We start from the raw sequence: 12,894 nt of genomic DNA, 5'->3' as shown, positions 1-12,894 counted from the left end.
AGCCTGTGAAGAAGGGTGGGGGAACTGCGGGTGATCAACAGAGAGAGAAGGAGGTTTGGGTAATTGGGGCAGAAAATGGCAAAGGTGAGTGAGTAGGAAGATTCAGAGTCACGGATGGAGAATATTTTAGTTGAAACACCGTGCAAAGGTCACTTGTCCATGATCATCATCCTCAAATATTTGAAGGGCTGTCATGTGGAAAGAGAGAACACACCCGCTTTGTGCAACTCCTGAGGGCAGAATAAGCACCAACAAATGGAGTAAATGTTGCTGTTTGGGGCTCCAAAAAATAAGGATTTCCAAAGTTTTGTTTTGTAAACAAATTGGATGAACATCCACCTGAGAAAATGAGGTTTATTGGAAGGAGTCGGGAAGAGACATGTTGCTTTCCAAGACATCCCTGCCTTGCATTTGAGATTTGATGTAGCAACTTTTTTTCCAGTTTTAAGATTACAGAATTTTAAGAATTTATGCCCAGTTTAGCCTCCACTAGGGAATTATTTTATGTAAATAAATAATTTTACATAAAAAGAATAATGGAAACGTGTAGAAAAATATTAATTGTAAAGTAAGAAAGATTCCGTCAATATATCCATTCACTGGGATATGGTTAAATAAATCCAATGTGATAAAATATACAGCTGATTAGAATAACCACTACGAAAACCATGTACCAGCAAGGAAAACTATGTGGGAGAAAATCCTCAGTGGGTGAATAAATCACAACAATGCATCTTCACTGATTGTATGTAAAAGTATCATGTCTGCAAATGGACAAGGACTAGATAGGAATAGATCAATGAAACAAGCGATTTTATGAGGGGCAGAGTTCTAGGTTAGTCTTTTCCTCTTTTTAATTTTTAACCTCCTGTTGTGAGAAAGTTAATTCTTGTTCTGAGGGGCATAACCTGGGTCCTTTCTAATATGAAAACCTTCCACTGTATAAGCTCCTGGCATTCCTTCCCAAAGCACTTATATCTATAAAGGATAATCTCAAGCTGTTTGGACCTAATTAGGTAATAAACAGACCTGCTATTTCTTTTGGACTAGGGATCCCATAAAGAAATGACTGAGACAGTACGGGCAATGTGAACCAAGAGATTTGGGGGAACCTCTCACATAATCCCTGTGGACAAAAAGCTCATCATCTAGTGGCAAAAACTGGACCATAAATAATAAATAAAATAGCATAATAAATCATACAATGTAAATGAGCACAAAATAGGGGAGGGGGATTCAGCAGGGAGGAGACAGGAAGTAATTTAGACCTGATGGGAAACATCAAGAAAAAACTACACAGGAAGAATAATTGCTAAGGTTGTTGCTTTATTTCATCTAAATAATAAATGTCCCTGTTTAAAATCAAATACTGAAAAATGGTAATCTACTGCCCCACCCTCCATCAGATCCCCAGTCCTAGTCCCTAGAGCCAACCGCTTTCAAGTAGTTTGCCTACTTCTCCTGGCAATCATTTCCCTATCTCTAAATAAGATGCTTATACTGCTGTGTCTTGTTTTATAAATTTAAGACCTTGTATATTGAATTCCTATTATAGAAGTTAAGCATTTAGCTGTTTTACACCGTCCTCAACTTCTTAACTTTTATATATCAAACATACTTAATTATATATCAAATACTGTGGTTTCAAACCCTTTCTCATTGAACTTATAGCTTTTCCTAGAGTTAACTGACTTTTTAAAATGTGTTCATTTTTAATGTATTTATCACTACTTTTTAAATTGTTTTTATTTTAATTCCAATGTAGTTAATATACAATGTGACATTAGTTTCAGGTGCACAATATAGTGATTCAACACTTCCATACATCACCCAGTGCTCCTCACAAGTGCCCTCCTTAATCCCCATCACCTATTTCACCCATCCTTCCACTCACTTCCCATCTGGTGACCATCAGCTTGTTCTCTATAGTTAAGAGTCTCTTTCTTGTTCTCTCTCTCTCTCTCTCTCCCTCCCTCTCCTCTTCCTTTTGCTCGTTTGTTTTGTTTCTTAAATTCCAACTATGAATGAAATCATATGGTATTTGTCTTTCTCTGATTTGTTTCACTTAGCATTATACTTTAGCTCCATCCATGTTGTTGTGAATGGCAAGAGTTCATTCTTCTTTATGGCTGAATAATATTCCATATATATCACATATTTATCCACTCATCTATCGATGGACATGGGCTGTTTCCATAATTTGGCTATTGTAAACAATGATACTATAAACATAGGGGTGTATGTATCTTTTTGAGTTAGTGTTTTTGTATTTTGGGGGTAAATATCTAGTAGTGTGGTTGCTGGGCCATAGGGCAGATGTATTTTCAACTCCTTTTTTTTTTTTTAAAACGTTTATTTATTTTTGGGAGACAGAGCATGAGCAGGGAATGGGCAGAGAGAGACACAGAATCAAAAACAGGCTCCAGCCTCTGAGCTGTCAGCACTGAACCCGAAGTGGGGCTCGAACCCACGAACTGCAAGATCATGACCTGAGCCGATGCGGGAGGCTTAACCGACTAAGCCACACAGACACCCCTATTTGTAACTTCTTGAGGAACCTCCATACTGTTTTCCGCAGTTTGCATTCCCACCAGCAGTACATGAGGGTTCCTTTTTCTCCACATCCTTGCCAACCTTGTTCTTTTCTTGTCTTTTTATATTAGGCCACCACTTTTTTACCACCATCTTACCACCACTTTTTTCCCAATTACCCCAACACAAATGCTCAACCACAGTTTCAAATACTTCATCCATTTCTGCCACCTGCCCTCCCTTCTTCCACTCACCCATCCTGCATCCTCTTTCCCAGTACCCTCAGCCCTCTGTTCCTGTATGGACACATCCATCTCTAGGTCTCCCATACAGCTTTCATGCTTTGCCTTCCTTTTTCCACTCCTCTACCCCAGGTGTTAAACACCCCTGTTTTTTAAGCCCATGTCTTCCTCTTTCTTCACTGATTCCTCATTTTATAAAGCACATCCTTTAGTAGCTTCCTAAGAAAAGATGTGTAGTGGGTAAAATTTTTTAAGCCATTCATGTCAGAATATATCTATATGCCACCTTACACCCTCAATGAATAATTTGGTTGAATACAGAACACTATGTTGAATAGAATTATCCCTCTGAATTTTGAATATATTGCTCTTCTGTTCTAGCATCCAGTGTTGCTGTGGTTAAGTTTAAAGCCATTTTGAATCCTGAATCTTGTTTCTGTCTCTTTATCTCTGCCTTTGCCTCTTTTTTGTCTCTCTCTTTCTTCATCTTGGATTCATTCCAAATGTTCTAAAAATTTACCATAATATGCCTTGGCGTACAAGGGTTTTCTTGCATATAAGAAGGAGTCAAGGGGCCTATCAATGTGGAAGCTCACACACTTCCATTACCAAAGACATGCCTACATTATTCCTTTGATTGTTTCCTTCTTTTCATTTTTTTTTCTCTTTCTGAATCTCCTAATGTATCGATGTAGAAGTCCCTGGATTGAGCTTTTAAATTTCCTATCTTTTCTTTCTTCGTGTCCACAACTTTTCCTTTTGTTGGGCAACAAAGGTGTTTTCAATATTTTGGTGAACTTTTTAATTTGGGGGTGGGGGAGAGTATGGAATAAAAACATCATCTCTTATCCTCCAAGAGTTCTTTACTGTTCTGATGTTTTCTTTTCCAAAGCATCCTATTGAAATTTTCTCAATGCAACAAATCTTCTTACTTTTCTGAAGACACTACTTGCAGATTTTTTGAAGTCTTCCTCTGCTGCCAGAATTATCTCTATTTCACTGAGTTCCTTTTTCATTACTGTTTTGTCAGGTTATTTATTTCACTGGTTGGTTGGTTGGTTGGTTGGTGGCTTTTTGCTTCTATTTTTCTTTCCACCTGTCTTCATCACTTCCTGTCGAAGGCCTTCCTCAAATGCTTAGTTATCCTGGGTTGTCCATTAGCTTTTTAAGTGTAAATCACCAAAAGTTTTGTGTGAAGCACTATAAGCCCAGGCACAGACTTAATCTGGGGGTTTTATTTGGGGTAATGAAAGGGCATGCCATTCCTGTGAATGAAAAACTCCTTATGTCTGTACCTGGAAATATTTTCTCTGGAGCTACTTCGTTTCTCCACAAAATGATCTTCCAATCTGATGCTAGAGAGATTCAGGAACAGGATATATGCTTGGACGCTGGCCTTCCATGGCAATAAGGGAAGGCTGCTGAGGGTCTCATGGTTTGTTACATAGATCATCCTTAATCCTCTGCTCTGGCCCCATTCCAAACCACCTTGCTCTCCCCAGATCCTGGTGACCCTGAGACCAGAGTCTCACTAGTTTAATTCTCCAAAGGCAAGAAAGAAACTGTCTTTTGGCTCTGAAGGGTTATGGAAGGACCTCGGTGTCTGCCAGCCACCCAGTTTTCCCCCGTGCCCCCCAGACCTTCTGGTGCCCCTTGTGCTCTTCTTGCAGAGCCTCTTAGAGGCTCCATAGCAAGTCACCTGCAGGCACTTAAGTGGGAGCATCCCCTAGCCTTCCAAGTTCTTTGCCGTGTCTTCATCTGTCTTCTATCTTCAGAATAGTGGTTGAGCCATTCCATTCATTATTGCCTCCCCCCCCGGTTTTATTGTCCTTGCCATATCTACCCACTTCTACCACTATTTTAAGGGCTAAGCGAAGGAGAAGAGATCAACCTGTGGGGACAATGTGCTATGGTTTCCTAGAAGCCTGTGTCAATTTCAAGGGCACATTGGAGTTATCTAAAGTGGAGGGAGTAGAAGGAGCAGTCCAGGCCGATTTCTAAATGATGGTCTTCTAGAAGATATATAAAATAATCTACCCATGGATAAGATCTTCTGCCCACACTCAATTTTCAAGGTCAAGATCTGGAAGGATATACACGTCATCCCCAGTCTCTTACTGTGTAGCTGTGTACCTGTTGGGAAAATATCTGGATTTCCATTTCCTCATCTGTCAACCATGGAGAGTAACCGGACCGACTCATAATTTTGCTGAACCAATTAAAGGAAATGATGCCTTGTGAAGAGTTTAGCACCACATATAGCAAATAGTAAGCACCAAATAAACATCAACTACTGTCATTAACATCATCATCTAATCAAATACACAGGATCATCTACACAAATACACAGTAGTAAGGGAAATATGGCTAAAGAGACTGGCAAAAATAATTTAGATAGGCAGAACAGAAAATTGTATGAAGAGTCAATGATGGAGGTATATGAGAGCCTTACGTTGGATTCTGTTTCCTGACCGAACTAGAGTCATTTGAAAGGTTAAACTAAGCGTGAGTACTTGTGTAAGGTGTTATTTAGAAACTCTCACACAGGTACTTATTAAGTGGCAGCTATTTTGTTATCATTGTTAAATGTGGTAAGAGTGGGACAAAGAAGGCACCATCAAAGCTCAGAAGTGGGAAGCTGGGATTACCTTGCAAAGGAGATCGACTGTCAGGCTTAAAAGCTGGCCTAGAGGCACTCTGATCTGCCAGGCAATCCCCGGGAATAATGAGGAGCTCCACGGTGTCCCCTACAGGGCCTCGTACTTGCCTCAAAACCTCTCATTACCCGTTCATCTCTTTTCCTCGAGAGACTATAGTCGTGAGTGGGAAGCACCCAGTGGGTCTAATTCCCAGCTCCTACCACAGTATCCAGACACAATAGGTTTTGCTAATAAATACAAACTGCTCAAATTCCCTCCATAAACATTTTGAAGAAGAGCGTGAGGGGATAGGAAGGATAGAAAATAGCTGGTTTGACATGCTTTTCATTTCATGCTCATGCCCCTAAATAGTCCATGTCGAGACCTTTTTAAACAAAGTTTGTAATGCATAAACTAGGCACACTAAGCGTCACCTAAGTAAGCAACCCAATTTGACTCCAACTCTTTTCACACATCCCCGAGGCTGACAAATCCCACAGGAGCCTCCCTGGCAGCACTGATCTCCCACTGTACAAAAGAGTTGATAGCAAAGTGTTTCAGGAAAAGCCTGCAGTGCTGACTTACTCCTTTTTACCTCGTGCATTTAGCATTCTTTTCTTGTTAGCTAGACATTTTGTCACAGATTATTACAAAGAAACAATGTTTGTTAAAACAAATGAGGAAAGATGCTCTCTGTAATGTCTTGAATGTTACTCTTTATAGACTCACCAAATTGCAGGATTCAACAATGTTCCCTGTCACCAAAGGGAGCGAGTAACTTTTTGTGCATAGTACCCAGGGTTGAGAAGCAGCCTATGGTGGAACCTTAAGCTTTGAAGGTGCATTTATAGTTCTCCAAGTGCTATCATGTATTTATATCATTTGGTTCTAGCCAACTATCCGGTGGGAATAAGTTCCATTCCTGCAGTGGAAAAGCAAGGACTCAGCGAGGTTTGGGTGACTCAAGCCAAGGTCACACAAGGTATTGAGAGCACATAGCATGGCAGAAAAGTAGCTGGACGAGTAGCAGTCTGGGGAGAAGGAGACCTGAGTTCTCTTCCTGGCTGTGAATCTAATAACCTATGCAACCTTGGGAGAGGTACCTCATCGTTGTGGACCTCAGATTTCTTATTTGACAAATGAGAAGGGTAAGCTAAGAATTCTCCCAAACTTAATATACTGAAATTATAGGTTCCATGCTGGACTTTCTGAGCTCTTTCCAAAGTACAGGACCAGGTAGCTTATCCTGTGGGATTAAACCTCTTCTATTACTAAACAACCCAATGCATCTCTGCTCCTTGATTTCTGTTGCTTACCTTGGACAACGAACCACATACAAACCGTGTGAGCATCTGCTATTGGTCAGGCATTCTTCTACACAGTCATGATGCCAAGGTGAAGAAACTTTGTGCCTGCCATCGAGAAACTTACTGCCTAGAGGAGGCACATAAGTGCCATGAGCCATGTCAGGGAGGCAGTAATGAAGAGGTGATGGGCAAGGTGCTGAGGACGTATTTTAAAAAGCAAGCTCAGGTCTGTCTTCCTGAAGTAGTGATGTTTGGATTGACTCTCGTTAACCAGCAGGAAACAATGGAGAATAACAAGCGCACTGTCAAGAAGGTGTCAAGAATGCATTCAGAGAACAGCCAGTCCTAGAATTGGGACAAACGTGCAGAAAGAACAGAGATATATAACAAGAGATACCATTCACCCTTGTTTTAGGTATGTTCTGCCTTGCTCCCAAAAGGATTTGAAGTGGTTTAAGTAAGAATAGAGACAAAGCAGCAATAACAAACAACAATTCAGAATGGCTTAAATAATAAGGGACTATATCTGGTTCAGAAGAGATGGCAATGAGAAATAACAGAGTTAGATCTTTCTAATTTGTAGATTCTGGTACACACACACACACACACAGACACATCTAAAATTTTTGAAATAATAGTAACCTTTTCTAGATACCAACCCATCTTTAAAAACTCCAGTATGTTGATGAGACTCTGGAGTGGATATCTATTTTTAGTTTTATTTTGTGCCGAGCAGCAAAGGAGAGGCCTAGAGACCAGTGAGACCTCAGGATTCACTAACCGAGAGACTCTAGCTCAGCTTCTCTGCATTTTATGATCATCTTTTCCTTGGTGTTTTTACTTCCCTCCAACTCCAGTAGTTTCCTATGTGGAGATAGAAATGTCTAGCCCAAGAAACTAAACTACCCCTAGTCTCTCTGGCCTGAAATGGGTCACACAGCCATTTGTGGGTCAGCCCTCAAGTCCAGGGACCTGCCAGGTGCCGACTGTCTTAGGCCTGCATTCCTGAACCACTGTGCCAGCATTGGAGGGATTAGCCCTGGACTGTTCAGTCCATCTCTGGTGCTGAGGACAGAGCCAGCCTCCCTGAAACCGCGGGCTGGGATGGGAAAGGGTACATCAGTGAATGCACAGGGGGATAATGTACAAATGATGAAGAAAAGGACAGATACAAGATATATAAACAGCAATGTCCTCTGCACTTAGACTACATTAAAAAGCAAGGGGCGCCTGGGTGGCTCAGTCGGTTAAGCATCTGACTTCCGCTCAGGTCATGATCTTGCAGTTTGTGAATTCTAGCCCCATGTCAGGTTCTGTGCTAACAGCTCAGAGCCGGAGCCTCCTTCAGATTCTGTGTCTCCTCTTCTCTCTGCCCCTCCCATGCTCATGCTCATGCTCTGTCTCTCAATAAGAAATAAACGTTTAAAAAAATTTTTTTAAAGAATACGTTAAAAAATGATATAGACACTGTGATGCAATGCAATACTATTATATTATATGTAACCATATATACTATGTAACAATACACAATGGAATTATGTTATAAATAAAAAAATAAAGGTGAAAGGATAATAAAGATAAAATAGTAAGATGCAAACAATAAGATTGATACTAGACAGACTCCAAACAGTAAAAGTCCCATACAGATATTGAAGATTAAATGGCAATTTAGTTTTGAGCTTCCTGGCAAACAAAGCAAAGAAGGAAGAATGATCAGTTAAAAGGAGTCATGGTATACTTTGGAAGAGCAAAGCTATTTCTGGCCCCAAGACCTCAGAGAAATTCTGTTTTTCCCATGGGTTTTCAAAAAAGGCTCACTAAATGATATCATGGAGCTCTTAGTAACATCTCTACCGTGGACATAGTAGCACATTTTAAAACATCTATCAAGGCCAACTCAAATTTAATTTAGGCTGCTCTGAGGTTTGTAATCCACACCAAAGCAAATCCAAACTCTTGAATGCCTAGGATTAATCCAAGCATGAAGTCTAAACTTATCAGAGCCGTATTTTTCAAACGGGGATAAAATGAGCACCCCAGGGGATACAACAGGAGATGAAAATGGCATACATTCCTGGTGATATAGGTAGGAAACCATTTAGGCCTGGCTTTTTCTTGCCCATAAAGGATTTAGAACATTAACTGTTTATAAAAAAAAAACAAACACACATATATACAGAATAGAATATAAATGCACAAATGCTTTGAAAAGGGAAGCATGAAACCTCAGCAAAGGGAATATCTCTCATGTGTGAACAGCCCTTGGTTTACATGTCCTGACCCCCAGAGGGGGGCTATCATGCACTTTTCCCCCCCTTGTAGTTTGTGGAGGGGAAGACTTGAAACCACTTTCCCCTGCAACCCCTTCGCTGGCCACCTGCTAGTCACCTCTTGTACCTTCTGGTATTTCTCCCATTATGTCACTCCTCACATTTTATTGCGGTTACTTGTTTAATATCTCTCTTCCCTGATATTAAGTGAGGAATTGGCTGCCTTGACGCTTCAGTTCCCGGTACAGTGGCTGGTCTGGCATAAGGGGTCAATGGATTAATAAGTTAATGAACTAAAGATACCTGCTCACTCTGGGTTGAATTGTTTCCCCCCAAAATTCATAAAAAGTCCCAACCGCAGAATGTGACTTTATTTGGACATAGTCTTTACAGAGCTAACTGAGCTAAAATTAGGTCAATAGGGTGGGCCCTACCCTAATCCAGTATGACTGGTGTCCTTATAAAAAAAAGGGGGGAATTTGAAGAGACCTGCACAGAGGGAAGATGATGTGAAAGCAGAGCCAAGAAGAAAAGCCTGGAAAGGATTCTTCGCTCATGGCCCTCAGAAGGAACCAACCGTGTTGACAGATTGATCTGGGACTCCTGGTTTCAGAACTTTGAGACAATGACTTTCTGTTGTTGAAGCCACTCCATTTATAGTTCTTTATTACGGCAACCCTAGCCAAGGAACACAGTGAGCCCCAGATCCTTCAGATGACTGCCCCCTCCATGAATATGTTTCCTCCAAAAGGGCATGTGATGGAATCAAGTCCTTTGCAAAGACAGTGAGGATAGCATTGCCTTCCTCCGCAGCCATTGTTGTGGTGACAAGGCAAAGTCTGTTTGGGGAGATGGAGGTGTGCTCCAGGAACAAGGGCTTCCTTCTCCCCTCGTCCCCGTTCCAAGCCCTGTATCTGACGGATGCACATAGACCACCTCGTTCATATATGAGTTCTAATGTTAACTAGCTGTGTGACGTGGGGCCAGCTGATCAACCTCTCCCTGTCCCCTCATCCTAAGGAAGAAAAGATATGATATACCTAAATAAAAAACCAGAGTACAGCATGTAGAAACTCCTCATATGGTGCTCGATATGTAATAGAACTCCAGAAATGTAAGTCTCCTTCCTTGCTCTCTCGCTGACCTTGTAAATGGGATACATAGTTCCACACAGAAGGAATAAACAGACTTCTTAATACAATTTCAAGACACCTTTTTCTTTTAATATTATAAGCTGACTGCCTTCTACATTAGGCAGAAAATCAAGGAGATAGTTTGAGTAAAAAGGTTAACAAATAAGTGCCATTTTATTTTGGAAAGAACTAAATTATTATGAACTAAACATCCAAACTAGTATCTTAAAATTTTTCATTATAAAACAATCCTGGTCCATTGAGTTTCCTTATAAACTTTGGCTGAGGTTCACACTTCAAACAAATGTTTTTAATTTCATCATACACTACCAAACCAACCAAATCATTGCATGTGTAAACTCAACCTCCATATCTTGCAAATGTGATTTTTTCTAATGCCTTACTCTGTGTGATTTTCATTGTTCAATTTTTTTTTCTTTTATATTCTTCTCAGTAGCTGAGTGTTCCTTAAACCAAGCAGAGACCAAAAAGGAATAACATTCTCAATCATGGGTTTGAGGCTGTTTGATTCCAGTGATTACTTCCTAAAGGTTAAAGCCAAATAGAAACTCTTTTTCCAGAACTAGCAATAAATAGATGATTTGGGTACAAATTGGTTTGCCATGAAGGAATATATGAAATTCAGTACTATTATATATTCCAAGCCCTACACATCTTTGCAAGAATACCAAAAGCCCAGGTTAACATTCTGTTTCGCTTAGTATGATATTATTAACAATTATTCAGCAGGGCCAAACATGATGTAAAAATTAAAGAATTCTACTAATACATACTTAGCATCATCTATAAGAGCATTCAGTTACCTGACACAGATTTGAAATTCAGGTGTATATTGTAAAGTGTTCAACAAATTTAAAATCATTATTGCACTAAATGCTAACTAACTTCAATGCAAATTTAATTTTTTTTTTTTTTTTAAATAAGAGAAGGCAAGCCAGGGTCACTCAAGGCAGGAACATTTAGAGTAGAAGAAGTGTTAGTTGACATCCTTGCAACAAACAAGGGAGACAGGAAAACCACAGAACTTGGTCACAAGCCCATAAAACCCCAGCATTCATTTCTTATAGAGGCACAGAGGGCTAAATGTATCACAGGCCCCAGGACATGACTATGATACAACCCAATAGAAAAAAAAAAAAAAATAGGGCAGCTTCAGAGTTTCCTTGAAGGGCAGGGGTGAGGAACCATATACTCTGAAGGGCCCCTGATCAGCCAGGTCAATTGAGAATAGCCATATAATCTCTCAAAGGCCTTCTCTATCTCTAAAATGAAAATAGTGATTCTGTCACTGCTTACTGCACAAGCTTGTGGTGGAGATCAAAAGTAAGTGAGCCCTGTAGAGTCACTGACATGATTTCACACCTTGACCTGCCCTTTCTCTTCTCGGCTTCCAGGACCACAGACTGTCCTGTTTCCTTCACATTTGTTGGCTAGTCCTGCTCAGCCTTCCATGCTGGTTCCACTCTCTGATCTCTAAATTTTGGAGTACCCTAGAGTTCAGTCCTCATTCTTTTTCTCTTCCCTATCTGCAGTCTCTCCCTAGGTAATCTCCAAGCTTTAAGCATGACTCATTTTGCTGGTCATCTCCACATTTATGTTTCCAGTCCTAACTTCCCTTCTGAACTCCAGACTTCTAAACCCAACTACAGACTTGACATCTCCACTTGATGTCAAATAGGTATCTCAGACTTTAGCTGGCTAAAATAGACCTCTTGATTCTTCATCATCCTAGTCCTCCCTATTTTAGCCAATGCCATCCACTGAACTGCTCACACTAAGAATATCTAGGAGTTATCTTGAGTCCAGTCTTCCTGTCTTCTCTCTCATCCAATCCATCGGCAAGACCTAGCAACACTATCTCTGAAGCAGATCTCAAATCTGTCCACTTCTGTCTACAGCTTCCACCACTGCCCTGGTCCAGCTCACCATCTTTGCTCATCTGAATGTCTGTAATCAATTCTGAACTAGTTCCCCACTCTACCTATTGCCCTTTGCAATTTTTTTAACATTTATTATAACTTTTGTATGAATCTATGACTTATAAACAATGTATACAATAAAGACAGAATTTTAATGTAAATATCTACCAAACAGTAAAAATATGGTATGTATATAGAATCATAAAAACTGAAAGGCTTAGAAGGATACCCACAAAATCTATGTTGCATTTAACTTCTTAGACAGAAAGTAGGGTAGGAATGAAGGACAAAATGGACTTTACTTTTACACATAGTATTCCCTTTTTTTTATTAAAAACTGTAAGAACTTTAAATGAACACATAAGTATGTTAAAATGTCAATTCTCAGTTGGACATTTGGATATTATTCTCTGTAAATTTATCCTAATGTTCTCAATAAAAAGAACATAAACACATAGAAGGGAAGATAAAGAACAATAAGTTAAAAGGGAAAATATCCCTGAGCCCAAGAATGCATTAAAAATTTAAATATATTCTATGCATAAACAGCTGGCAAAATATTTCAACTTTATGAAAACAAAAAAGGAAAGTCTTGCTCTATTCCTGATTTTAATTGGAATGTTTCTATTTGCCTCCACATTGTACAAAATCTTGAAGATGTAAATCATATCATAACCTGTTTCAATCCTCCAATGGCTTCCCAGCATGTTTAGAGTCAAATTCAAATTCCTTCCTGTGACCCACAAAGTCCTACCTTATCTGGCTTTTGACCATCTCTCCAACCCTCCTCTGCTCTTTTAATTATCTCACAACCTCATCTAGGTCCTGGCC

This window comes from Neofelis nebulosa, chromosome 3 (assembly GCF_028018385.1).
Source record: "Neofelis nebulosa isolate mNeoNeb1 chromosome 3, mNeoNeb1.pri, whole genome shotgun sequence".
Taxonomy (NCBI): Eukaryota; Metazoa; Chordata; class Mammalia; order Carnivora; family Felidae; genus Neofelis; species Neofelis nebulosa.
Note: the sequence above shows the minus strand (reverse complement) of the source record.